The sequence below is a fragment of the Rhinatrema bivittatum genome, chromosome 5, assembly GCF_901001135.1.
Source record: "Rhinatrema bivittatum chromosome 5, aRhiBiv1.1, whole genome shotgun sequence".
In the NCBI taxonomy this organism is placed as follows: domain Eukaryota; kingdom Metazoa; phylum Chordata; class Amphibia; order Gymnophiona; family Rhinatrematidae; genus Rhinatrema; species Rhinatrema bivittatum.
Window position 1 is genome coordinate 365,791,769 of NC_042619.1, and position 27,168 is coordinate 365,818,936.

At 48.4% G+C, this 27,168-nt stretch overlaps 1 protein-coding gene across 1 annotated transcript in view; it reads left to right on the forward strand.

The window, feature by feature from the left end:
- The first annotated feature begins 15,742 nt into the window (after positions 1–15,742).
- VWA3B (von Willebrand factor A domain containing 3B) overlaps positions 15,743–27,168 on the forward strand; it is a 632,585-nt gene continuing 621,159 nt past the window's right edge. Inside the window, exons 1-2 of the mRNA XM_029603312.1 lie at positions 15,743–15,848; positions 16,944–17,126. The gene's annotated coding sequence lies outside the window, so the exon portion shown is untranslated. The remainder of the gene's footprint in view (positions 15,849–16,943; positions 17,127–27,168) is intronic.

Sequence of the window (27,168 nt, forward strand, 5' to 3'; positions counted from 1 at the left end):
GCACCCTGTCTACCTCCGTATGTAACTCCTCCAAGCCATTCTCAGTGTCATCTGCCCGTTTCTCCAGCTCTCGGATATCTGTTTTAAGGTCCTCTAGCATGGCACCCAGCTCCTGGCGAAATCTAGCCATATTGCCTGTTAATTCCAGGAACCACGTTTTGAATTCGTTCCGGGACGGGACCTCCGTGTCCCCAGCATCTGCCGCAGCCCCTGGGTCGTCCATGCCCTCGCGAGCCGGCGCCATTTTGTCTCCTTCCCCTAAGATTGCTGCCGTGGCTGCCGACACAAACGAGAATCAATTTAAGCCGGGTTTTTTCCATGGAGTGGTCATCTATGCTGCTGCTAGACTCCAACGAGCTTAATTTGATAAATATTGTGCCGTTTTTCGCCGCGATGGAGGAGGATCTGTACCAGAGGAGAGGAGAGCCGTGGTCTCAAGAGGCCATCTTAGCGGGTGACGTCACCGCTCTCCCCTCATTATATTTTTACTTCAGCTTTTATATAATTTGCTAAACCCTCTCCTGTTCCCCATCATGGGTCCATTCTTCCATTAGAAAAACTGGGCACCAAAATTTGGAGGAGAGGAATGCACTACAAGAAAGAATGGAATGCTTAGTAGATGTGGAGGATAGAGACTGAGATGAAACTGGGTGGTTGGAGGAATTGTAGAGAGAGAGGGTGTAAGGCTTGTGGAGAGAAAGAGAGGGTGCTGGGCAAGTGAGGGTAGAGTGGCAAGAGAGAAGTGATTTGGGCAAGGGGCAAAGAGATTGGGGTGAAAGAGGAGGATGCTGGGGTAGAAGAAAAGAGAAATGATTTATGGTTTATTAAAATGTATATACCGCAATCATAAATTTCATAATGGTTTACAATAAAATGTACATAATCATATAAACCCATAATAAAATATCATGCAAAACAAATCAACAAAATAAAAGCAAAGTGATAAACTATAAATCAATATACGCTTTCTTAAATAGGAAAGTTTTTAAAGCTCACTTAAAGGACTTAATGCACGACTCCAACCTAACCTCGTCCAGGAGAGAATTCCACAAAATAGGGCCTGCAACAGAGAAGGCCCTATCATGCGCAATGTTAAAGTAAGAAAACTTTACCATTGGAACCTTGAGTAGATTGTTCTGAGCACATGACAGCCTATACATTTTTAATACGGAACTCACCCAGCCGAGATGAACAGAACTGAGAAGCTTGCAAATAATGACAGCCATCTTATACTCAATTCTCCACCTGATGGGAAGCCAATGCAAATCAGCCCTGATAGGAGATAAGTGGTCACAGAACGTGGCACCAACATGGGCAGTGGCATTCTGAGCTAACTGTAATGGTCTCAGAACAATATTTGGGAGACTGGCATATAAAGCATTACAGTAGTTGAAATTACCAAGAACAATTGCCTGAAGTACCGTACGAAACTCACTGGGAGCAAGCAAAGGACAACGCTTCCTCACAAGATGTAATTTGTAAAAGGAACTGTTGGCAACAGAATTAATGTGAGAATTAAATGAAAGACTGGAATCCAGGAGCACACCAAGGCTACACACTTGACTCCAAATGGGAATGTTAAATTGTTAAAAAGAAAAGTGAGAGGGGAAATCAGATGAAGGAAATAGCTGGACTGGGGGACAGAGAGAAGGGGTGCTGGGCACTATGGACAGGGGGATGCAGGCCTTGGCAGAGTGTGAAAGTGAGAAGTGAGGTGAAAGAGGGGGATGCTGTGCCAGGGCTGCTGTTGATGGGCAGGTGTGTAAAGGGGAGGGTGCAAGATTGAAGGTTCACCTTAAGGCATCTAATACTCCTGCACCCACCCTGTCCTTGCTCCCTCCATCCAATAATCAGGCCCCTTTCTCTCTCCATCCTCATTAATTTCTAGCTTCCCCTCCCCACTCTCTCCTTCAGTGCCTAGTCCTCATCTTCCTCCAACTTCCCCCATCCCCAGTCCTTTCTTCCTCAGTCCTTGGTTTTCTCTCTCTCTCCTCCCTGTACCCCTTCCACTTCATCCCAGTTCCTTTCATTCATTCTCTGATCCTTCTCTTTCTGCCCCATCCCAGGTTCTTCCTTCCCAAGAAAGTTTTCACGTCCTTCTCCCTCTGACCCCGAAATGCTCTCTCTACATCTCCCACCCCGGAAGGCTCTCTCCTTATCCCCCTCCTACTCCTGGAAGGCTCTGCACCATCCCCCTCTTCAAGTGGAAAGTTCTTCCCACATCCCCCTTTCTCCGATGCACAGAATGCTTTCCTCATATCCCCTCCGACCTAGAAAGGCTCCCCTACGTAATCCTTCCACCCCTCGAAGGCTCTCCCTACTGTTAAGAACTGCGGCTTGCAGGAAGGCCCTGTGAGCCACTAGACTCACCCCAACACTGCCAACTCTCTCCTGCAGCCAGGATGCTGTACTCTCCTCAGCACTACTGAGCATGGCACAGCAGGCCATCAAGACCCAGTGCTCTGGCCCTCCTCCTAGGCGTGCACGCTCCTGACTCACCACAGAATAAAGGGCTCATGGCAGGAAAGTTGCCTTGGTGCCTCCTGATGACATCATCACCTGCTCCCTATAAAAGCCTCCCTCTGAGGAGCTGACGACGCCTCAGCAATGATTCTCCTGTATCCTGTACAGTATATGTTGCTTCTCCATGTTCCTGGTTCTTGTTTCCTTATTCAGCCTTGCCTTGTCTTCCTAGTTGCCATCGCCAGTGTCTCCTGTGTGTTCACGTCCATCCTGGTCTTGCTGCTCCAGACCTGACCTCTTGCTTTGACCCGACTACGATTGCCTGCTGCCTGGACCTGACCTCTCTCCTGAAACTGACTACAACCCCTCGCCTGGACCCAACTATCCTTGCTCACTGCCTGCCCCAACATTGTCTCTTCTCTGACTTCCATAAGCCTGCTGTTCACACAGCTTCTGGTGTTCCTCCTGACTCAAACTTCCACCCTTGCCCTAGGGACCTGTCTAAGTCCTGCTGTCTGCCAGAATCCAAAGGCTCAACCTGCAGAGGGGGCAACTGGTAATGGTGATGCTCCAGACTGTCCTGATATAGGGCGCATTTGTCAGCTGCCAGCGTAGGCCTCGGGGGCTCGCTCTTGAGGCTGCATCAATTGCGCTGCAGCACTAAGGGCTCACACACCCCATATCAATCACATCTACATCCCTCTTCCATCCTTGGAAAGCTTTTCCTGCATTCTTCTCCCAAACGCTCTCTGTACATTCCTTCTCCCCTCCCCTACACCCTGGAAAGTTCTCTCCACATCTCCTCTGCGGCTCCTCATGATCCTATCTGCCCCACAATCCTCAGAACAGCCTGGCCTCTACCCAATCCCCCACAACAGCAGGAGGAGCGGTCCTTAACATAGCATCAACTTCCTGTGCTGTGCGGGGCCAATCTCTCAGTATGAGCTGCATGAGTCCCATAGGGTTTTTTTGCCTTGTAGTACAAGACTGGCTTCTCACAAAACAGGAAGTCAGTACTGCACTAAGCTCTGCTTTTTCAGCCAGCCAGGAAGTGGCGAGGATAAGCCAGGCTCTGCAATGCTTAGATTCCATCAGCCAGTTCAGCTGTGAAAACTGCCCCCTTGGAACTTTCACCCGTGCAAGTACACAGAGGTTTATGCCAGACTTGAATCCATCACAGACTGTAATTAATCCAGGTTTCATAATGTATCTGTGGCAGACCTACGGTCCACCACCATTTTCAGCCCCTCCCAACCTGGAGGGCTGTGATTGGTTGTCTCAGGGTATTAACAGGCCGATGCAATACTGTGTGCTGGCTGAATGTCAGTGCGTTTGGATGCGCAACCATAATCCCCATGTGCAAAACGGAGGTTAGCGCACCCAAAATGTGCGTTCTATCGCACGCATAGCCGACAGCGCTCATCACATGTAAATTCATGATGACAAGGTTATTAGCTATTCCCCGCGATGCAAAAAAATCTGTGTGCCTGACGCCCACATTTTTACTCTCCAAAATTAATTCTTGCCCTGAACAGGTGTTTAATTTTCGAGAAGCCCAAAACTATATGGAAAAGCAGAAAATACTGCTTTTCTGTACTTCCTCTGACTTAATATCATAGCAATATTAAGTTGGAGGAACTAAAAAAATTAGAAATGTCCAAAAAAAAAAAAGTGTGCCAGCGGTCAGGTTAGGATGTTACTGTTATAGTAGAGAGATGGTGGACCCTTGGGCCGGCCTGCCAGGAGGGTTCCTATAGCAGACCGGGAGGCAGAGTCTAGCGACCGGCAGTAGACTTCACCCGGGACCCGGGATCCCCCCAGGAGGAGCCCGTAGGGATCCGGGCCCTTGGGACTTATGAGCCGGAGAAAGACTGAAAGTATGAGGCGTCAGAAGCAGGCCCAGGGTCAAGGCAGGCGACTAGCAAGCAGTGTCCAGAAGCAGACCAGGGTCTAGGCAGGCGGCTAGCAAGCAGTGTTCAGAAGCAGACCAGGGTCCAGGCAGGCAGCTAGCAAGCAGTGTCCAGAAGCAGACCAGGGTCTAGGCAGGCGGCTAGCAAGCAGTGTTCAGAAGCAGACCGGGATCAGGAACCAGGAAGACAATCGATGAAGGTCACTGAAGCAGGAACTGGAACGGCACAGGAGACCCAGGAACCAGGAACCAGCAGTGAGCAGGATCAGGAAGGCAACTAGAATTCAAAGAACCTCGTTGCAAGGCGCCTTCTCGGAGTCTGGGCGCCGGTTAAATGCAGGCCTGGCGTCTGACGTCAGCCCTCTGAGTTGAGGAGGAAGGCCTGAAAGATACAGTAGCTGGTGAATACAGAGGCCAAGAGTGCAGCTGTAAAAATCAGCATGAAGTTAAGGACTAAGAGTAGACAGGGGTGTGCAAGAATTTTCTAGAAAAGGTGTCAGTGTGCTAGAGGGCAGTGAAGTAGACAGGCTATTTTGTGTTCCCCTCTGGGGTCCACCAAAAGGTAGCAACACCTTTCCTGACTACTGAAGGACCAAGCTTGACCAGAGCAATACCTCATCCTCTATGACCTCTGAAGGAACAAGCAAGAGCATCGCTTACTAATTTTGTAGCAGGCCAAATTAGAAGCAGGTATATATATAAGTTACACCAATTTCCAGAGGGTAAGTCCACGTACACACGCATATTTTCCTTTCTGAAAATTATCCCATCAAAACTTCCCGCACACCCTTACTCCTGCTAAAATAGGCGCAAAACTGTTTCAGGAAATGCTACTCGTTTACTTCTGAAAATGGAAAAAGCATGCACTTAAATGCAAACCCCTCTGTAAACCCTTCCCTGGGAAGGCTTCAGATCAGATGACATATGTACAGGTTTACCTGCAAATTGGGCAGCCAGTTTTATAAAAGGCCTCTCCTGAACATAAAACATTGTTGCCTGCAAAAGTCCCTTTGAAAATTACCTTCTCTATGACCACTGAAGGACTAGGCCTGACCAGAGGAACAGGAATCCTGTCTGTCTCAAGGACGCATTTAACAGTTGGGTGCCCATGGGCAATTGGGAGGTCCCCCAGTGGGAAGAGGGGAAGTTTCCCAGAAATGAACAGAGGGTTTGGGGAGGAATGACCCCAAAAATCATTGGAGAGGAGAGGTCCAGAGGCCCACCTGGATTCCCCTTCCAGATATTCACCTTACATTCTCACCTCCAGAGCGCAATCGGAGGCCGCCTGCTGCCTTTCCTCCTCTGCTGGGCTGACAGCAGTCCTATTAACTCCAAAGAAACATTGCAAGGGACCCATGAGTCAGATGCCCTGCGGCAGCCTCTCACCCATCTCCACTTGGATTTCCTGTTAGCATGAATCCCATGCATGGGCTGGGGTCACTGCAGGGCCTCAGATGTGTCCCATAGCTCCAAGGCCTGTGCAGAGCTTCCTTGTTGTTAATACTACAGCTGCAGGCCCAGCAGAAGAGGACAGGCAGGAGGTCTACATGGTGGCAAGGCGCTGGTAATACTCCAGCGCCTATCAAAATACAGCAATGGAAGCGGCAGCCTATGCCTATGTCTGAGCATGAGAAAAATAAATCGTGCACAGATGAAGGTACTGTGATCCTCCATTAATGGAACTGTATGCATGAGATCAGAAGAACTCTTGGTAGGCCCTCCAGAGAATTAGTTAAAGATGGGGAAACAAACTCACACATTCTAGTGCCGCACTCATCATCATCATTATGTAGTGGAAGCATTGTTTCACTGTCAAATCCTTGCTTATGTAAACTAATATTTATCAAAAACCTGGTATATATAGGGGGGGAGTGGCCAAGATGGCGACTGACTAAGACGTGCGGAAAGCTCTCTCTGTTACCTGTTCTTTTGTTTCCTGGTTTTCAGACTTTCATTCTTCGATTCTATGCCTCATACTAAAAGAAAAGCTAGGCTTCATGAAAGCCTAGCTGTTGCCGAAAGTCCGAATACTTTACAACCTACTATAGAGAAGTTTTTTTGCATCAATGCCGATGGAGCCGGGAGCGAGGGCCGCAGCGATCGGAGAAACAGAACGAGCTTCACCGATAATGGCCGAAGAGATCTCGCTCAGTCCCGGCGCGCCTGTGACGCCATCCTCACCCCAACGGTTAAGAAGCGAAGGAGAGGAACAGCTATCGGAATCTTTGGATAGTCCCTCTGAGATATTTTCAAAGAGGGAGAATTGCCAAGGAGGAAATCGAGGAGGGGAAGAGAAAAGCGAAAGGAGGGAGAGCCTGAAGGTCCTCCCACAGGGAGCTTACCTTCCCCCGCTTCGAGAACCGACCAGCTCCGCTGATTTGTCGTTGGGAGAGAACCGGGACAATGATACTGAGGCCGCGTGAGGAGGTGAACAGTTCCAAGTAAGACCTTTCTTGGTTAAACCAGCTAAAATATCGATGGAAACTTTATGGGAGGCGTTAGCCTCGATAGAAAGTACAATCATCGGGCATTCAAGATCTGCCTTTGAAATAAATAAAAATACTCGGTACAATGAAGAGAGAATAACTAAACTGGAAAAAGTAGCTTTGGAAGTGGAAGAGAAAGTGAAACAGATTGAGAAAAACCAACAGAATTTAATACAATCTGCAAATGTTCAAAATAAAAAACTGGAAAATTTAGAAAACTCCTTGCGGAGCACAAATATAAGAGTTGTGAATTTTCCCATCATGCCACAGATATCACCAGTGGAACTATTTAAAAATTATTTAACTGAAAAGTTAAAAATTCCAAAGGAGGCACTCCCATTAGTTATTAAAGCTTACTTTTTGCCCCAGAGGAAAGCTGTAAAAGAAGTGTGGAAGAACAGATGAATGCGATGAATGTGACTGATTTACTGGAATTATCCCAAGAAGAAATAATTACCAAAAGAGGAGTGTTATTAGTGACTTTTGCCTTTCTAACTGAAAAGAATAATATATTCCGAATGTATTTTAGGAATAGTGCAGAACTATTCTATGGTCAAAAAGTGTGGGTGTATCCCGATATTACTAAAGCTACACAAGACAGGCGAAGGAAATTTTTAAGTTTGAGAGTTGAGGCATTAGCTATATGTTCAAAATTCACTGTTAGATATCCATGTAAATGTCATATAAAGTATCAGGGTAATGATTATATCTTTTCTGAACCCTCGCAGTTAAAATTCTTTTTGGAAGCTCACCCAAAGGCGACCTGATCAGTACATTAGGCATTCGAGAAGGCTAATAATCTTAGTGTTTCCTTTTACTGTATTTCCTATGTATCGCTCCTTGTAATAAGGCTGATATCTCCCCATGCATTCCTTTTTCATTTAGGTTGATACTGGTGGTTTATTACAATAATCCTATGGGATTATATTGAAAATGTTAATTTCCTGTTTTTGATCTATATATCATCTTTAATTGCCTCACATTGTTATACTATGTGTAAATTTTGAAATGCATAAAAATAAAATAAAAAAAAACCAAAACAAAAAAACCTGGTATATAGCCAAAGCACACAATTAAAATCTACAGTAAAGCCATTCAGTAGAAACGTATGTGATTTTGCTTGACGACCAGATGAATAGTCTATATCTGACTGTATCAGCTGGTTCCAGGCCTTGCCCAGGAATGAAAGAAACAGACATGCCATTGTCCAGTCCGGTCAGTGGTGTGCTGGTGCTGTGATTGATATTACTGTAAACTTTGTTGTTACACACACATTACTATAGCCCTTTGTTGCAAGGGTGGGCTGCTCAGTTCATGCCTTGCTAGAGTTTTTCTCACCTTGCAGTTATCAGTAGACACTGTGGCTTGGCTGATCCAGTCTCATACAGGCCGATACAGTAAAAATCGCGGGAGAGCGGGTGAGTGCCCGCTCTCCTGTGTGCGCGATTCAGTAAATAAAATTATTCAAATTAGGGCCCGCGGTAAAAAGAGGCGGCTGTCAGCGGGTTTGACCGCTGATGCTCAATTTTGCCAGCGTCGGTACTCAAACCCGCTGACAGCCATGGGTTCAGAAACCAGATGCCGGCAAAATTGAGGGGTACTCTCCACCTCACAGCTGGATCCCTCAGGAACAGCTACTATCAGAAGCACCACCACAGGGACCTGTCTGTATGTGTTATGAATCAGCGCTGCCGGCGGGTTCCCCCGCCAGCAGGCCACGTACCCTTGCTGCCTGTCTTCGCCGACGCGGCAGGTCGCCGCCGTCGGCCTGCCCACGCGGCCCGGAGGCCGCCTGCATCTCTCCTCCATTCCGCAGCCAGAGCCGCGGTCTCCCTCGGGGCTGGGAGTGCCCCCGTCGTCATCCATATCTTCGCGGCTGGAGGCCGCAAAAGCCCCGAGCTGGAGTAGCGGCAGGAGCCGCCCCCGGGGCCTCCAGCAGCAGCTGGAGCTGCTGCTCACGCTGGGCCTGCGTTCCAGGCTCAGCCCTGCCTCTATTCACGCTCCTACGTGACTACGTTGGTGCAGGCCATTGTCCGCGGTCCTGCACAGCTCCTGCACTCTCTCTAGGCGCGCGGCCGTGTCTTCCTCTACAATTTAAAGGGCCAGACACAGGAAGTGTCTTGGCCCCACCTTTGGGACTATTTCCTGTATCAGCCCTATATAGGGCTGCTCCGTTCATTGTTTCTGGCCTTGCATCATCGTCGTCTCTCCACTCTGGAGGCTCTTGCCTGCCAGAGTCCGTGTAAGGTCTTCTTCTCGTGGAGCTCCTCATCATGATGTCTTCTTGTTCTTCCATGTCATGTCTTCGTGCCTGAGGTCCTCGTCCAGGTGTCTTCATCCTCTACGTCCTGGTGTTCCTGCCTTCCTTGATGTTCCTTCCTACGCCTCGCCTCGTCTTTGCTCTCGAGCCTTCTGGTACCGGTAGGCCGGGGGTCCCTCAGATGCAGTACTCCTGGGTGGACTGCCTGCCGGTGGACGGTTGTCCTGTGCTCCTGAGCCGTCTAGTCCTGATGTGTGTTCCTGTGCTGTCCCGCTCCTGTCGTGGTCCGTGACCAGTCTGCAAGGGCTGTGTAGGGCGCAAAACGGACAGGGTGATCCGCGACTCAGTCCCGCGGGTGGCCTGAGTAGGGCGCCCTGAGAGACAGTGCCAATGTCCATGCCTCGTGTTGCCTTTATGTATGTCAAGAGTCTCGTCTGGATGCCTTCCGCATCGATCCCAAGTGTCTACGTCATGGATGCCATTGCATCAGCCTTGTGTCCTCGCCATGGATGCCATTGCATCAACCCCTAGTCTTCGTGCCTCGTGATGCCGTCGCATCAGTCATGTGTCTTCGTCCCTGGATGCCATTGCATCAGTCATGTGTCTTCGTCTGGATGCCGTCGCATCAATCCACAGTCATGTCTTCATGTCAAGGCCCGTCTGCCCTCAACCTCAGGCCAGTCCTGCTGCTACATGCTGCTCGCAGCAGGTCCGAAAGGGCCCGGAATGGTCGGAGGACCATTCACCTCCCAACATCCTCGGATGTTTGGCCATGGGAGCTTGCCGGCCTGGCGGAGGGTAGACCGTCAGCCAATCGGAACCACCGTCAACCCTTGGCTCGGTCCTGAAGGTCGGGGTCGGGCTAAGGTCCATGGGCACACGAAAACCACCAGAACACAACAGTATGGCCCTCCATTATGCAGGCACTGGGCACAGAAGGCAGGTTTCCCCCTTCCCCACTCTAAACTCCTACAGAGAGATGAGAGACAGGGCTTCTTTCGCTCTCTTTCTCCGCTCCTAACTCTTCTAACCAGAATATTTTTGGGCCTCCCTAACCAATAGCCTGGGCTCCACCAGTGTGGCACTCCTGAAGGGGAGTGCAATAGCAAATGGATCAGTCCATTCACTGACAATCTCAATATGTCTCCCACTGGGAATAGCATAAAAATATGTGCTTAGAACCCTAAGCTATAAAAATATGTGCTTAGAACACTGTACCCAAATATTTTTTAAAAAACCCTTAAAACTTGGCTCTTCTCACAAGTCTTTACCTAACCCCGCAGCCCCCAGATCTCAGCCCCCTACCTGCCACTCCTTCCATGGGTACTGCTATATTATAAGCTACTGCTCTACGATACATATTGTACATACTGTAAAATAATAGTCATATATTGTTATAATTCTTATACAATTGTAAATTTTTGTTACCAATGCTTTCCAGGTACTTGGCTCTGCTATTCTAGCCTTCTCTCCTAGTTCAGTTCTCTTATGTTTTATGTAGCTTCGCATTTCTTTAGTTAATGGTTTCCCCAGTTCTATGTAAACCGATGTGATATTTACTTGAATGTCGGTATAGAAAAGTTTTAAATAAACAAATAAATAAATAATAGAAAATACGGCTTGACAGAACAGTCCTTTGTTTTACCACAAAAGAAAAGGATTTTCTCCATGTTAGAAAAGACATACTTTTACCAGAGAGGCTCAGGAAGCAGTACAGCAAGGAAATTAATTTCCACTATCATACAGAAGGCTTGCATGGGTACGGCTGCAGGATGCTTGTGAAATGTTTTTACCTGTGCTCTCTCAGCAAACTCCAATTCTCCACCATGGGAAAGTAAAAAAAAAGGAGACTTTTTGCTGAGTGAAAAATGTCTTAAAGTGACCCCTAAATAAAGAATGTAAACTGCATCAAACCACAAAGGAGCAGACATCAATATACCATTTTGTAAAGAGTTCATTCTGAGGACCCAAGTCTCAGTCTTGGCAGAACAGATGGGACAGTTGTCTTTATCTGCTGTCATTTACTATGTTTCTATGTTATATGCATACCTACAGTACCTGAGTGTAATCCACTTTGAAATGTCATAAAGGGAAGAATATAAAAATAAATACAAATATAGAGCTTGTTGAATTTATTTAAAAAATATAACAGAATATTGTAATTTGCTGTATTCATGACTGGCTGAGGGCCAAGCCCACACCCGATAAACATTACAATAAGCCTAATACCGTATGGGTTTCAAGTGTCTTTTATTTTTTTGTAGAGTTTTCTCTTTGGCACCACTGCAGTGCATATAAATATAACACAGGTTATAAGTGATATTTTGATCTCGGAAGTCTCTACTTTTGAGTGTTCTTTTCCATGTAAAATCTGTTATTATAAATGCATAATTTTTAGATTATGTGCGAGGAGGGCAGGGCAGAAGGCTGTAAGGTTGACATGGGGCACCTAAGTCCCTTGCACTGGCCCTGCATACCCAAAACTGGGGGAGGCACAGCACAGAGAAATCAAAGTGCCTAGTGTTTTGCAGAGTTGGGAACCCACAACATGCCTAGCAGGTTCAGTCTGCTTTATTACTGCTGCCTATTGTTTGATGGTAAATAAATGATTTTCAGAATCAGACCATTTTCATCTCACATACTGTACACAACCTTGGGATAACATTGATCCGACTCTTTCGCTAAAGCTCACTTCAGATCAGTAATAAAGGCTTCCTACGCAAAGCTCAGATTATTAAGATATATCAAGCCACTTTTAGAACAGAACAATTTCAGGACACTACTTCAAGCACTGATCCTAACAGGTGTTGATTACTCCAATTTTCTTTTTGTTGGACTTCCAGAAAGCACACTCGGACCTTTACAATTGATACAGAGTTATGCAGCTAGATTATTGACCAGCACTCATCATCACAAACACATCACACCAATACTTGGATCTTTGCACTGGCTTCCAATAAGATGGTGGATTATTTACAAAATCCTTACTCTAGTTCACAGTCTCTTGTACTGTGTCTCTAGTCCTTGGATGAGCTCGGGTTTGTATTTCTACACACCCTCCAGAATTCTTAGATTAGTGAACAAATTTTTACTTGATATCCCAGCTGTCAAAAACACTAGTCTGGCAACCACCTGCGAGACAGCAGTCTCTATTATTGGCCTACGCATGTGGAATTCAGTTCCATCACTAATCCTAAAGATTTTAAGAAATCCCTTAAAGTTTACCTGTTCTCTCAGGCTTTCCCAGCATGTTCAATCCTTCGGTAGTAACGTCTCTCTCATATTTTAGCCTATACTGATTGCAATGGCGTAGACTTTTGTGTTTAATCTCTATTATGTTTTATTTTGCTGTTTTTAAAACTGTATATTTATCATGTAACCTGACCCGAACTTTGGAGGGTGTGGGCTAAAAGTGATCTGAAATAAATAAATGTTGGAACTGCATAGGCAAAAGACATTTTTTGTATCCTTCCTGCCTGTATCATACAGAGCTGGGATGGGAGGGGAGAGGCTGCCAGGGGTGTCAAACCCAAGGGGGCATCTTCAGCAAGGCTGCTTTTACCTGTAAGCAATACACTAGGCTCTGCCTCAATGACTATATTGGCCAGTGCTGAAAATCTCAGGCAGCAGAGATCAACTGCAGCCCCTCCCAGGCAGCATTCAAGGAACTGCATGAGGGTGGATGGGAGTCTGGAGTAGACAGAGCAGCAATGCAAAGCAAAGAATCAGCCTCCCTAATCAGCCCCTTCTCCTCTCTTGTTTCCCCCCTCTCCTCCTATCTGCAGGGAACAGAAAAGGTGGAGGGGGGGGGGGGGGAGGAGAGGATACCAGAACAAAGAATTCAGTTTTGTCTGCATATTTCTATTTCTAATTTGTGATCCTTTATTCTGTATTCTGTGATCCTTTATTCTGTATTCTGTATCTGGTCGTCCCAGTGTTACCAATTTGTTACCAATTTGTATAAGTTGTTATCTTGTAAACCGGCGTGAAGGCAACCCGCTATACTTCGGTATATAAAAGCCTCGAAATAAATAAATAAATATTTGGTGAGGTCCTGTGTTCTGTATGTGTGACGGAGGTGAAGTATTCTGCTAGTGTGTAGGTTCTGTGTAGGGATCTGCAATAGTCCAGCTTGCTCTGCTTTCCAACTAGCCGGTGTATTGGTGTTTAGGCCCAGGAATATTTGCAGTGTTACCTTTTCATGCAGGATTGTTGCTGTTTGAGTTCTGGGAGTTAATGCTGTATTGATAAAGCAGGTTTGCTATACAGTTTCTGTGTGACTTTTTGCAGGGATTTGTGTTACTTGACAAAGCGCCTGGTAATGGAGGGACTTTGTATCACTGTAATTGAAATGGCAACATAATTTTAATGTTTTTCATATGTTGAGAAGTAAAGGGAAAAAATTTCAGTTCAGCCCAGCAGCCATTTCAGAGATTTCCTTCAACCACTGTAGTATGAATGCCTTTTATTTATTTATTTGTTTGTTTGTTTGTTTATTTGTTGATAAGTTTAGGTATTCCTTGGGATCTTTTTTTTTTTTTTTTTGACAGTCTATTTCTAAAAATCACAGAATACATATTCTTCAGATTGTGACATGATATCTCAAACATTAAACAAAATTTAATATTTAAAAGTATAATGTCCAGTTTTGTGATTTTACAGGGTTCTTCTGGGAGAGTTTGTGCAGGGAACATAATGATAGTTGAGTTTAATTATAAAAACTCAGGGGGAGCCTATGAGCCTGAAAATGAATTGAGGGTGCACAAGGCTGAAGGACCTAGGGAGGTGGTTCTTAAATCTGAGGGACCCCCAGCCACTCATTTTTCAGGATACTACTTGAGTAGGAGAAAGGTAGGGGACATGGTTCATTGGCTCTGTGTTGATTTGAAGATTTTTTTAGCAGCTGTTGCTATTGTCACTGCAGAAAGATCTACAGCACTGCAGGCCAAGGAAGGAGAAGAGACAGAGAGGGAGAAGGGAGCGGACTTCCGCTTGGCAGGGGTAAAGAGGAATTGATTGGAAGGGAGGCAAAAAGAGAGAGGGAGAAGCTGCTGCTGCTGGGCAGAGTGGTGGAGGAGAGGGGACCGCCTGGCAGGTGATGGGTGAGGATGAAAGGGGGATGCAAGACAAGTAGTGGGGAGGGGCATGGAGAAAAAGGAAGACCTAAGGCAAATGGTAGAGGGGATGCAGGGCAAGGAGTTGGGAGAGGGGGGAAGATGGGGTCTCGAGCACAGAGTGGATTGGGGAAGGGAAGAGAAAGGGATTGCTGGGTATGGGGTGAGAGAAGAGGGGGATGCTAGGTAGGAGGATAAAGAGAGTGCGCGGGTGTTTTGCTGATGCTGCCACCGTAATAAGGACAGCTTCCCTAAAGGATCAGGGACGGGGCGAGCATTAGGCGGTCGTCTAGGGTGACAAAAGTGGGCGGGCGCCGCTGGAGTGCACAAGGGTGGCATTTTAAAAAATGTGAAAGAAGCAGTCTCAGAGCATGCGCTAGGTTTGCGCGACACTTGAGAGAGAGAGAACCGTAAGAGGGTGACCATAACTCTGTGGAGCCAATGCAATAAATCAGCATGGAAAACGGGCACTCAGTGTCGAGCGCCCGCTTTCCTAATGCGTGCCCAGCACTATTTAAATGAGGGGGTCGCGCTGCCAAGGAGGTGCTAGATACACGTGCACCCCTAGTGCCTCCTTGGCAGCGGGCACCCAGGAGAGGTGGCTGTCAGCGGGTTTGGAAAATAGTAACTCAGTTTTACGAGTGTCCGTTTTCCTTATCTGTGCACAGTCATGGGTTAGGAAAATGGATGCTCTTTAATGGAGTGTCCCTTTTCCTAACCTGAACGCCAGTACCCTTAAAAAACCTTTTGGTTCCTCCAACTTAATATCACCACGATATTAAGTTGGAGGATGTACAGAAAAGCAGTATTTTCTGCTCTTCTGTACCCTTTTTTGGACTGCTCAGAAATTTTGGATCTGAGAATAGCTAATAGCCCTATTAACATGCATTTGCATGTGATGAGCACTGTTACTTTTGTGGCGGGGGGGGGGGGGGGGGGTGTTTGGACGCATGTTTTGGATGCATTAATCCCCTTATAGCATAAGGGCTTGTGGTCATGCCACACATCCAACCACGGTTTAAGCACTGCGCTGGGCTCCTATATAATCTAACACTGTCAGAGAGTACATGCAACTCAGGGTGAGGCTGTGGGGGAACTAGGGCGCTACAGATCCTTGCACCGGCCCTGCTAAGGATGGCATGTGCCTGGCTTCAATACAGTGCCAACAGTAAATCTCTGCTCAGCATACAGGCAGCACAATCACATCACGCGTTTCAGAATCTGGAGCGCCGGCGCTCTATGTTCAAACTTCTCTTTCAACACAGCTGCGGCCTGCTCACGTCCCTATTAGAAAGTTAAAAAAAACAACCACCTCTCGCTTCCCTAGCAGGTACAGGCGCCGCTAGGAACGGCAGCTGGCAAGGCTGCTCCCGCCCCCGCCAGGCTCCGCCCTCTGCCCCGCCCACAGGTGTCGCGCAAACCCCGCAATCACCCGCCCCGGACCGCCTCCCTCCCCCCCCGATTGGCCGGAGGTTAGTTACCGAGCCGTCTCCAAGGTCAACACGAGAGGCTTGGGGGAGCATTCCCGGCGAGAGAGGGGTGTGCACCGTCCGTCACAGCATCCGCGCATGCAACAGAGGCCGCCGGCAGCAGCGCGCATCCCCCGGAGCGAAAGGGTAAGCGAGCGCCGTGCACCTTGCTTTCTGTCACATGCACCCTCCTCCTGCCAGCCCAGTATTGATCCACTACAATAAAAGGGTCCAGTCCTTTCCGGAAATCATCACTGAATTTACAGTGGGCCGGGGAAGTTAAAAGATACGTTTTGGAATTCATGTGCTTTCCATAAAATGATGATTATTACCTCCATGAGCGCCTTTATTTTAGCAGTCTTTCATTTTGTGCTAATATAACAATTCTCTTTCCAAAACATTAATTTAGCACATCACTCTGAGATTAGACTGACCTGATGACGAGAGGAAACACTTGAAAGCTAGTCACCGATGAATTACATTAATCGAATCAAAATATATCATTTACAATTTGTTTGTTGACCTTTAATTCGTCCATGTATTTATTTATTTATTTATTTATTATAATATTTATTACCTGCCTATAGCGGACAAACTGCAAATTACAGTACCTAAAATTAAAATACAAACAATACATCAAATTAAAATGCAAAATTAAATAAAACACAAAGAATTTAAACAAAGAACAAAATACCAATGGCTGAATCTATTCTCCAGATGTTCCTCAAAACAGCTTCCAAATAGTGACCATCCTGCAAAAATTGACAAGGAGACTCTGATAGCACTTTATTGAGGCATGAGCTTTACATCTGACAATATGGACTCTTGTCCTCAAAAGCTCATGCCTTGATGAATTGGTTACTCTATAAGATGCCACCAGACTCATTGTTACTTTTGCTGCTTTAGTAGACAAGCACGATTACCCTTCTGGAAGTTGACATCTTGCAGAGCTTCTGCTCAGCACGTCTCTGCCTTTGCTTTTGATTGTGATCCCCCAGTAAGGAGCAGGAAAAATATTTCAAACAACAAAACATATCCTTTCCTTTTAGAGATAGATATCCACAATTTTTTAAATTATTATTATTTAATAGCAGTGCTTTTTCCTAATTCCTTTCCTTACTATTCTCACCAGCAAGTCACTGCTACTAAATATTTCCCTATTTTGTCTATCGGGAAAATGCTTAATAAATAGGACTCGCATGACTTCTTGCAGTTTCCTCTTCTCTTTGTTTTTCATATAAGAAACGTGTTGCAGCAATCCATGTCTACAGAACTGACTCCAAGGAACTATGTTTAGAAGTGGTGGATCATTATCACCAAGCATGACCGGGGAAGCAGTACAGTACTTCAGAGCCCTTCTCTCATGACAGTCCCAAACCAGGATAAAACTTGGAATGAAGTGGAGGCTTTCTCTTCCAGCATAAAGTAAGTATTTTAGTCTATCTGGTGGACTAGTATTTCTGCAGCCGAGGCACATATTCAGAATCACAGCCCCCTCCCTCCTCCTTGACTTATCCGTGGCTGTTCCAGCACAGTGCTCTCTCCTTTGCTGTCCCTGTGGTGGCTCTGGCTACAGCACAACACCTCTCTCCCCTCCTACCCAGCAGCACCTTCCTCTGTATCCCTCACTTTCTCCCCACTCCTCACCCTGCATTCCGCTTTCTCCTCCTCCACACCTTATCCAGCTACATCCTCTTCTTTCCCTCCCACCCCACCCCATGCTAGCAGTGCCCCCTCTCTACTACTCCTCCCTTTTCTTGCAGCCCCCTCCTCTCTCCCCTTTGTCTCTCTCTCTCTCTTCTCCCTGCAGGCCTGGTGCTACCGGGTGTGCACACTGTGCATGTTGCGCCCATCGGCCACAGACGGTTGCGGCCTCTCTGTCTCACCTCTTTTCTGCCTTTCTCTGTTCCAGCTGGCAAGATGGCTGCCTCCGCTTCCACATGCCAACTGCTCCGGCGTCCCTGGACCAGCAAGGGCGATTGCGTTTGCCATTTCCCTTCTGGGATCACCTAGGGCACGCGAGCGTGTGCGTTGGCCCTCCTTTTACGTACGTCTTGGCGGGAACCTCGGGGGCGTCCCCTCCGCATGACATCACTGCCTCCAGGAATTTAAACTCCAAATTCCATTCCAGCTACGAGTTAGCAAGGATTTGTTCCTGCTGATTTCGCTCGGGTTACAGATGCCCTCACTCTTTACACTACTTTGGATGACCTAGGTATCCGCTCCTTGAGGACCTTTCTATGTTCCTGTTTACCCTTCGGGGTCAGCTTGTTCCAGCTAAGGATGCCCTTGGTACCCGCTCCTTGGGGGCCTTGCCTCATCCTGGGCCTCCGCTCCTTGGAGGTCACTCTCGTCTTCAGCCTATCTCTACAGAGTGAGTTCCTCAGCTTTCCAGCTTGTCTCTCTCTCTGTCACCTATCTACAGTGTGGATTCACGGCGTACCCCACTCTGCGGACCACTACCGGATCTACCTTACAGGCCTGCCATCTACAGTGTGGATTCACGGCGTACCCCCGCTCTGCGGACCACTACTGGATCTGCAATCTATTGGTGAGAGTTCATCTCCACGGGTCACGCTGCAGAGTATCAGCGAGACCACTCCTCTGAGACCACCCTCCTCTGTGCAGAGGCTCTCTGCCCACTCCTCGGGTTGTTTCCATCATTGGCTGTATAATAAAGACACTCTTGACTTCTGTGTGTGTACCATTAGAGCCAGCCTATCGCAGCAAGTCCCCACAGGGCTCCTCCTTGTGGGAGGTTCCATCTTTTGCTACAACCAACGGCCCACAACACCACCAAATCATAACAGATTGCTAACTCCATGGACCCAGCTCAGCTCTCAGCCTTGCAGGCCATTCCTGGCCTGGCCCAGTGGCTCAATGAACAACAGAAGTTCCTGGAGATGTTAACCATCACCTTCATTCATTTGAGTGCCAGACTGAGCACTCATCCTGTTCCAGATATGAATTCTTCTTCTCAAGTGAGTAAGGATCAAATCACTGTGCCATTACCTGCTCCTATACACTTCTCTGGTGATGCCCAGATGTGTAGGGGCTTCCTCAACCAGTGCTGCATGCACTTTTCGTTGCAACATAAATACTTTCCTTCTGCTGTTTCCAAGACAACATATATTCTGTCTTCACTAGAAGGAAGAGCCCTGGCCTGGGCTTCACCCCTCTGGGAATGTAATGACCCAGTCTTGAGTGACCTATCTGGGTTTCTGACCCTTTTCAAGTCAGTGTTTGACGATCCAGCACGCCAGACTATCGCAGGGTCTACACTTTTACACCTCCAACATGGGTGTAGACCCTTACCGGACTATGTTATTGAATTTAAAACATTATCCTCAGAACTCCACTGGGACCTGGGATGCTTACGTGCTATATTCCTGGAGGGTCTCAACTCCCCTATAAAGGATGAACTCGCAGCTTGCAATTTACCAGACACCCTAGATGCTCTTATTGATCTAGCCGGAAGAGTGGATCACCGAATCCGTGACCGGACCCAAGAATCAAAGAGCTCCAAGAAACATACCTCAGGAGGTATTCGCCCTCAAACTGTTCATATGGCATCTACCCAACCTTCTGTGCCCAGTGAAGAAGATGAACCAAAGCAGCTAGGCCGCAGCCACTCAACCGCTAAAGAGAGGTGCTACCGCAAACGTATGAGCCTCTGCATGTACTGTGGGCAATCAGGCCATGCTGTACAGACTTGCTCCATCTGACCGGGAAACATGCAGAACTAGGATCCGCTGGAGGATTCTTCCTAGGTCTAACTACTCCCTCTCCTCCACTATCTCTCCCCGTCTCTCTTGTTTCAGGAAGTCTCGAGTTCCAGACACTTGCACTTGTGGATTCAGGTGCTGGCAGAAACTTTATTCTGAAAAGACTTGTGGAACATCTACGAATTCCTGCTATGCCTACCACTACTCCTTTGCTGCTATCGTCACTACATGGCAAGTCTCTACCTGGGGATGTCTCTCTTGTTACGCAGCCCGTATGCTTGCACACTGGGGCGCTCCACTCTGAGATTATCTCGTTCCTGGTCCTTGACAAACCATTCACCCCGTTGTACTTGGTTTACCCTGGTTACAAGAACACACCCCTCAGTTCAACTGGACTATGATGGAACTTTCGCAGTGGGGCTCTGGCTGTCATAACCGATGCCTAAAGAAAGTTACACCCTTACCATGTATGTCTACTATACCATCTCTACCTGGTCTTCTCCCTCAATATGCATTGTTTCAGGACGTCTTCTCCAAACAAATGGCAGACGTCCTACCACCGCATAGAACCTTCGACTGTGCAATTAACCTGAAGCCTAACTCGGAACCTCCCAAGGGAAGGGTGTACCCCCTCTCATTATCAGAGACTGAGGCCATGTCGGTCTACATCCAAGAGAACCTACAAAAGGGGTTTATCAGACCCTCGAAGTCACCTGCTGGTGCAGGGTTTTTCTTTGTTTGCAAGAAGGATGGATCCCTTCGCCCTTGTATTGATTACAGGGGCCTCAACAAAATTACCATCAAGGATCGTTACCCTCTACCGCTGATTTCAGAGCTGTTCGACAGACTCCAGGGGGCCAAGATCTTTACCAAGCTAGATCTAAAAGGGGCCTACAACCTGGTCAGAATCCATCACGGGGATGAGTGGAAAACCACCTTTAGTACCTGTGATGGACACTTCGAATACTTAGACATACCTTTCGGCTTGTGCAATGCACCAGCGGTATTTCAAAGTATGATGAATGAAATTCTGCGAGACCTGCTGTACCATTGCGTGGTGGTATATTTAGATGACATCTTAATCTTCTCAAAGGACATTCAGACGCATCAGGCAGATGTGGTCAAGGTACTACTAGGATTAAGTGACAACCACCTTTACGCAAAACTTGAAATGTGTGCCTTTCACCAAGAATCCATGCCTTTCCTTGGTTCTATTGTTTCCAAAGAAGGGTTCCAAATGGACCCTCAAAAAACCAAAAGCAACCAAGACTGGCCTCAACCGACTGGATTAAAGGCACTATGCCGTTTTCTCGGCTTCACAAACTACTACCGTACGTTTATCAAGCATTACTCCACCTTAACTGCTCCACTCACTGCCATGACTGGAAAAGGTGCTAACCCTTCTAAATGGTCTCCTGAGGCCGTGGCGGCCTTTCAGACTCTCAAAGTGGCCTTCTTAAAAAGACCTTGTCTTTGCCACTCCGATCCTTATTGCCCATTCATCGTCAAAATCGACGCCTCCGATGTCGGCATGGGAGCTGTGTTAAGCCAGAACAGCGATACCAACACCCTTCATCCATGCTCAATCTTCTCTCGACGTTTTTCTCCAGCCGAGAGAAATTATGGAATTGGAGATAAAGAGCTGTTAGCTATTAAACTGGCCTTTGAGGAGTGGCGTCCATGGTTGGAAGGGGCCCAACACCAAATAACGATGTATAACGATTCGATTTTCTGCTCAAATACCGTCCTGCGGAGAACAATGTCCAGGCGGACGCCCTCTCGCGTTCCTTTCTACCAGAAGATGTGCCTGATGAACCTCGCCACATCAGCAGCCCTGAGAAGGTGGTCTTGGCTGCCACCCATGCGGAGCCAGCCGGTAAGACTGTGGTGGCTCGAGGTATGAGGAAAAAGCTATTAAGGTGGGCACATGATTCTCGATTGGCCGGTCACCCTAGCCAAGCCCACACGCTAGCCATGCTTCAGCGCTTCTATTGGTGACGCACGATGAAGGCATATGTACAAGCTTACGTAGCCTCATGTGCTACCTGCGTGAGGCAGAAACCTCCGGCCGGACGTCCCTGGGGTTTCCTTCAACCCTTGCAGTGCCTGAAGAACCATGGACACATATCGCAACCGACTTCATGATAGACTTACCACCTTCCAACGGGAATAACACGATTTGGGTAACTGTCGATCACTTCTCGAAGATGGCCCACTTCATGGTACTACCAGGGTTACCGTTGGCTGCGGAACTAGCTAAGTTGTTCGTGAAACACATCTTCCGTCTTCACGGCATGCTGAGACACATCCTGTTGGATAGGGGTGTGCAGTTCACTGCTAAATTCTGGAAGGCACTGTGTCAGAAATTTGACATCTCCGCAGGTCACGCTGTAGAGTATCAGCGAGACCACTCCTCTGGGACCACCCTTCTCTGTGCAGAGGCTCTCTGCCCGCTCCTCGGGTTGTTTCCATCATCGGCTGTATAATAAAGACACTCTTGACTTCTTTGTGTGTACCATTAGAGCCAGCCTATCGCAGCAAGTTCCCACAGGGCTCCTCCCTGTCAGATCGATACTGTAACGTGCGGTTGAAGATTTCCCGTCTGTAACGTGCTGTGAGCGCACAATTCAGACGCGTAAGGCGATCCAGCGATACAGTCTCCAGTTTCACGCGTCCTTAGCGCTTCTTAAAACAGACGCATAACCCTTTCCGCACCCAGCATGTATATGATATGTAAATGAACGAATTAGCTGTATAATGAAGGAATTAGCTATTCCCCTCCGATACTGTGACGCGCGCTCAGATTATCTCCTTTGTAACCCGCTATTTTGCCGCATCCTTAACCTGTTAGTTTACCGCCTACCCTCTACTTGGTGTTAGTGTGGTGTTCGAAAATTAAAACGGGAATAAAGGGGCGGATTTTAAGAGCCCTGCTCGCCTAAATCCGCCTAAATCCGGGCGGATTTAGGCGAGCAGGGCCCTGCGCGCCGGTGCGCCTATTTTACATAGGCCTACCGGCGCGCGCAGAGCCCCGGGACTCGCGTAAGTCCCGGGGTTTTCTGAGGGGGGCGTGTCGGGGGCGGGCCCGATCCGCGCGGCGTTTTCGGGGCGTGTCGGGAGCATTTCGGGGGCGGGCCCGGGGGCATGGTTACGGCCCAGGGCGGTCCAGGGGCGTGGCCGCGCCCTCCGGACCCGCCCCCAGGTCGCGTCCCGGCGCGCTAGCGGCCCGCTGGCGCGCAGGGATTTACGTCTCCCTCCGGGAGGCATAAATCCCCCGACAATGGTAAGGGGGGGGTTTAGACAGGACCGGGCGGGTGGGTTAGGTAGGGGAAGGGAGGGGAAGGTGAGGGGAGGGCAAAGGAAAGTTCCCTCCGAGGCTGCTCCGATTTCGGAGCGGCCTCGGAGGGAACGGGGGTAGGCTGCGCGGCTCGGCGCGCGCCGGCTATACGGAATCAATAGCCTTGCGCGCGCCGATCCAGGATTTTAGCGGATACGCGCGGCTACGCGCGTATCTACTAAAATCCTGCGTACTTTTGCTTGCGCCTGATGCGCCAGCAAAAATACGCCAAATCGCGCGGTTTGAAAATCTACCCCAAAGTGTAAAAAATGGGGGTAAAACCAAAGGGAGTAAAGTGTAAAAAACCATGGACGACCTCCATATTAACATTGCAGCGTAAGTTGTTTATATATATATATAAATACCTGTCACTTTCCTGTCACTTTCCGAATCCCCCAGGCGTGCGGTCATTGAGGCGGCGGCGGGAGCCAGCGGGAGGATGGGCGCCCGTTCATCCAGGCGGCGGCAGCGGTGGGAGCCGGCGGGCGGGTGGGCGCGCGTTGGATCCAGGCGGCGGCGGGAGCCGGCGGGCGCGCGTTGGATCCAGGCAGCGGTGGGTGCCCGTTCATCCAGCCGGCGGGAGCCGGCGGGCAGGTGGGTGCGCATTGGATCCAGGCGGCGGTGGGAGCCGATGGGCGGGTGGGCGCGTGTTCGATCCAGGCCGCGGGCGGGTGGGCGTGCATTCATCCAGGCAGAGGGAGCCGGCGGCGAAAGCGGCCTCCGGAGGCCGCTTTCGCCACCGGCTCCCTCTGCCTGGATGAATGCACGCCCACCCGCCGGCTCCGGCCGCGGCCTGGATCGAACACGCGCCCCCCCGCCCATCGGCTCCCACCGCCGCCTGGATCCAACGCGCGCCCACCCGCCCGCCGGCTCCCGCCGCTGCCTGGATCCAACGCGCGCCCGCCGGCTCCCGCCGCCGCCTGGATCCAACGCGCGCCCACCCGCCCGCCGGCTCCCACTGCCACCGCCGCCTGGATGAACGGGCGCCCATCCGCCCGCTGGCTCCCGTTGCCGCCTCGATGACAGTATGCCTGGGGGATTCGGAAAGTGACAGGAAAGTGACAGGTATTTATATATATATATATAAACAACTTACGCTGCAATGTTAATATGGAGGTCGTCCATGGTTTTTTACACTTTACTCCCTTTGGTTTTACCCCCATTTTTTACACTTTATTCCCGTTTTAATTTTCACCCTGCGCCTTGCTTCGGGAGGGGGGGGGAACCATCCACTTCCTGGTGCCTGTCATTTCAAATGTCATTTGAAATGACAGGTACCAGCGCACCCAGGATACTGTATAGGCGCTGTATTAGCGCCTATACAGTAAAATGGGTTGCGCGGGCCTAACGCTTGCCTAACGCTTCGCAGCCGCGGCATGCATTTGCATGCAATTTGAAGAGAGTATCGAGCGGTAGGTGAAGAGAACTGTGCGTGCGGGGAACGAGGGTGCGCCCGGCACTGCCGCACTGTTTCTACCGCGGCCTTAGAGTATCGATCTGTGTGGGAGGTTCCATCTCTTGCTATGACCAAGGGCCCACAACACCACCAAATCATAACAGTGCAATTGCACAAGCGTGCCTGGGGGGGGGGGGGGGGGTGCAGCGAGGGAAGGGGCACTCTTAAAATTGAGAGTCTAGGAGGCCATCAATGGACCCCATCCCACTGGTAGGCGAAAAAAGAAAGACCCAAGAGGTTGCTGGGGGATCCCAACCCACCGGTAGCTGAAGAAAGAAGAAAGGTCCAGGAGGTTGCTGGTAGACCCCATTCTATCAGTGGCCGAAGAAAGAGAAGACCTGGGAGGCTGCTGTGGACCCCAATCCTGTTGTCTGAAGGAAAAAAAGAGGACCCCCTCAGGAGGGATCCTGTTTCCTACCTCTCCAATGTGCCGGCAACACAGTATTCAAAACATTAATTGCATCAGTAGCATGGGATTTTCTTTGTGTTTGGGTAATTGCCAGGTTCTTGTGGCCTGGTTTGGCCTCTGATGGAAACAGGATGCTGGGCTTGATGGACCCTTGGTCTGACCCAGCATCGCAATTTCTTATGTTCTTATGAGACTAGCACCTGCTCTATACATGCATGAGATCAGCATTGAGGAAGTGCTATTCTCACAAGTTTTGAATAGCACAGGGCCAGCTCAGGAAGAGGAGAAGAAGCTTCCCTTTCTGCCAGGGGTGGATTGGCCTATCGGGGGATCGGGCATCCCCCGGTGGGCCGGTCACGCTAGTCACGTGGTCTGCCGAGCGCGGCCGTGACAGAGCCGAGCTCGGCAGACCATGTGGTATCTCCTGGGCTGGCCTGGGCGGTGAATCCCCGGGCCGGTCTTCATCGGGAATCCGCCGCTGCCTTCTGCTACCAATGGGGAGTCTACCTGCTTACCTAGGTTTTGTGTGTGTGTATGTGTGTGTGTGTGTGTAAATGGGAGCCTGCTTGGGGGGATGAGCTTGCAAATGAGAGCCTGGCTGGAGAAGGATGTGTGAATGGGAGCCTGCCTGGACGGTTCAGAATGTGGGAGTATATGGAGCCTGTCTGGGGAGAATGGAGCCTGTCAGGTATGGAGAGTGGGGTATTTTTCCATCCTTTTTACTTTTATTTAGTGGGTAAGTCTCTGCCATTTTGAAATATTTATTGCTGTTTGGAAATATTTCTATTTTTCAATTGCTGCTTGTTGCAGTTTCTAGTTTGATTTCTGTCTACATGTTTCTATGTATACTTTTATTCTGTATTTGGTGAGGGTCTGTCTGTGTTCTGCCTGTGTAACCTAGATAGGGTATTCTGCTAGCATGCAGTTTCTGTGTAGGGATTTATAGCAGCCTGGTTTGTTCTGTTTTCCCCATAGGTAGTGTATTGGTGTTTTAGGGCCTGGTGTAATATTTGCAGTGTTGCCTTTTCATAGATAGGGTTGTTCTGACAGTTAGTATTGTTTTGGTATGGAAAGTTTACTATATCATTATTATCATTCAGTTTACTCAAGACTTTGAGGACCAAACCCACATGCAACACGTATTATAATAGACCTAATACCATATGAGTTCTAAATGTCTTTTTTTTTTTTTTTTTGCATGCACCAGAACAATGCATGCATTTCTGCACAACAAAATAGTGCCGGCTACAGGGCCTGCTGGCACCATTTTTACATAGTGCTTGGTGGAGCAGGTGTACCTTATGATCACTCCTGCCCACTTTTGGCATTTTGGACCTGCAGATGAGATAAGATAGGTTCAAGGGATGTGTCAATATTGAAAGTTTAGATTGCCAAAGGGAGCACGGCTTTTTTTTTTTTTTTTTTGGACGGGGACGGGGACGGGGGTGGGGGGGGGGGTGTGTCCTGGGACAGAGTGTGAGAATGTCAGTTTCTACTGTGTTTTGGTTATTCCCACATATAGACAGCACCGTGACAGCTTTAAGGGGCCTTGTTCTTCTTCATATAAGGTTTTCTGTTTCTACAAATAAGCATCTGTTTCTTTTCCTTACAACTTCTGTAACACCAGAAACCTTGGTCCATGAAACAATATATTCTATAGTTAGTTGCAGGTCGGGAGAAATTTACAGAATAGATTTTTTAAATTATTTTTATACCACTTTTTCAAATAATGCTCATGGTGGCTTATATCACGATTAGTATTCAGGAGCAATAAGTCACTGCCCCAAAGGGCTTACAAGCTGCACAAGTAGTAGAGGTAACAGGAGAATAAATAATTTGCCCAAGGTCACAAGGAGTGTCAGTGGAGGAAGTGGGATATGAACTCTAGTTTCCCTGGATTTCAGCCCATTTCTCTGATCACTTGGTCGCAGCTCCTCGCTAAGGTTTGATTGAGAGGGGCCGGCTGAGTGGCAAGTGTTGTACACTACCATCAGAGTTGCTAACGGTGAGTAAATTTATAGCTAGTTAAACAAAAATGAATAAAAAGTGACATCTGTGAAAATGTTGTTAGTGGCAGGGCTTATCTCTCTAGTGCCCTGGGATCAGGTTCTGTAAGGCTGTAGTCTTGAGATTTGGAGACTACATATTTGTGCATAAAGTAGTAAATCTTGGCATAATAAGTCCAACTATACACAAAATGACAATGGAAAAACAAATGTCCATAAAAAAGCTGACAGTAAAAATCTGGCAGCCTGCCAGTAAAAAAAAAACATCGAGTTGGCAACCCTGACTGTCCTGAAGGGAATATGGGTTCAATTCCCAGGCCTGTCTTCTGCTCTCTAGGAAGGCCAGGGCTTGGCATGCTGCATAATCAGCATTCCCAGTCCCTGGAAAAGGATGTCAGGCAGCCATTGCTCAACAGCAACACTCAGTGGCCAGACATAGGGCTCACATTAGCCAGGTTCTGGAGGTGAGCCACTGCTTGGATGAGGACCCGTAGTAACGACGAATATAGTAACAACGGCAGAAATAGACCAAAT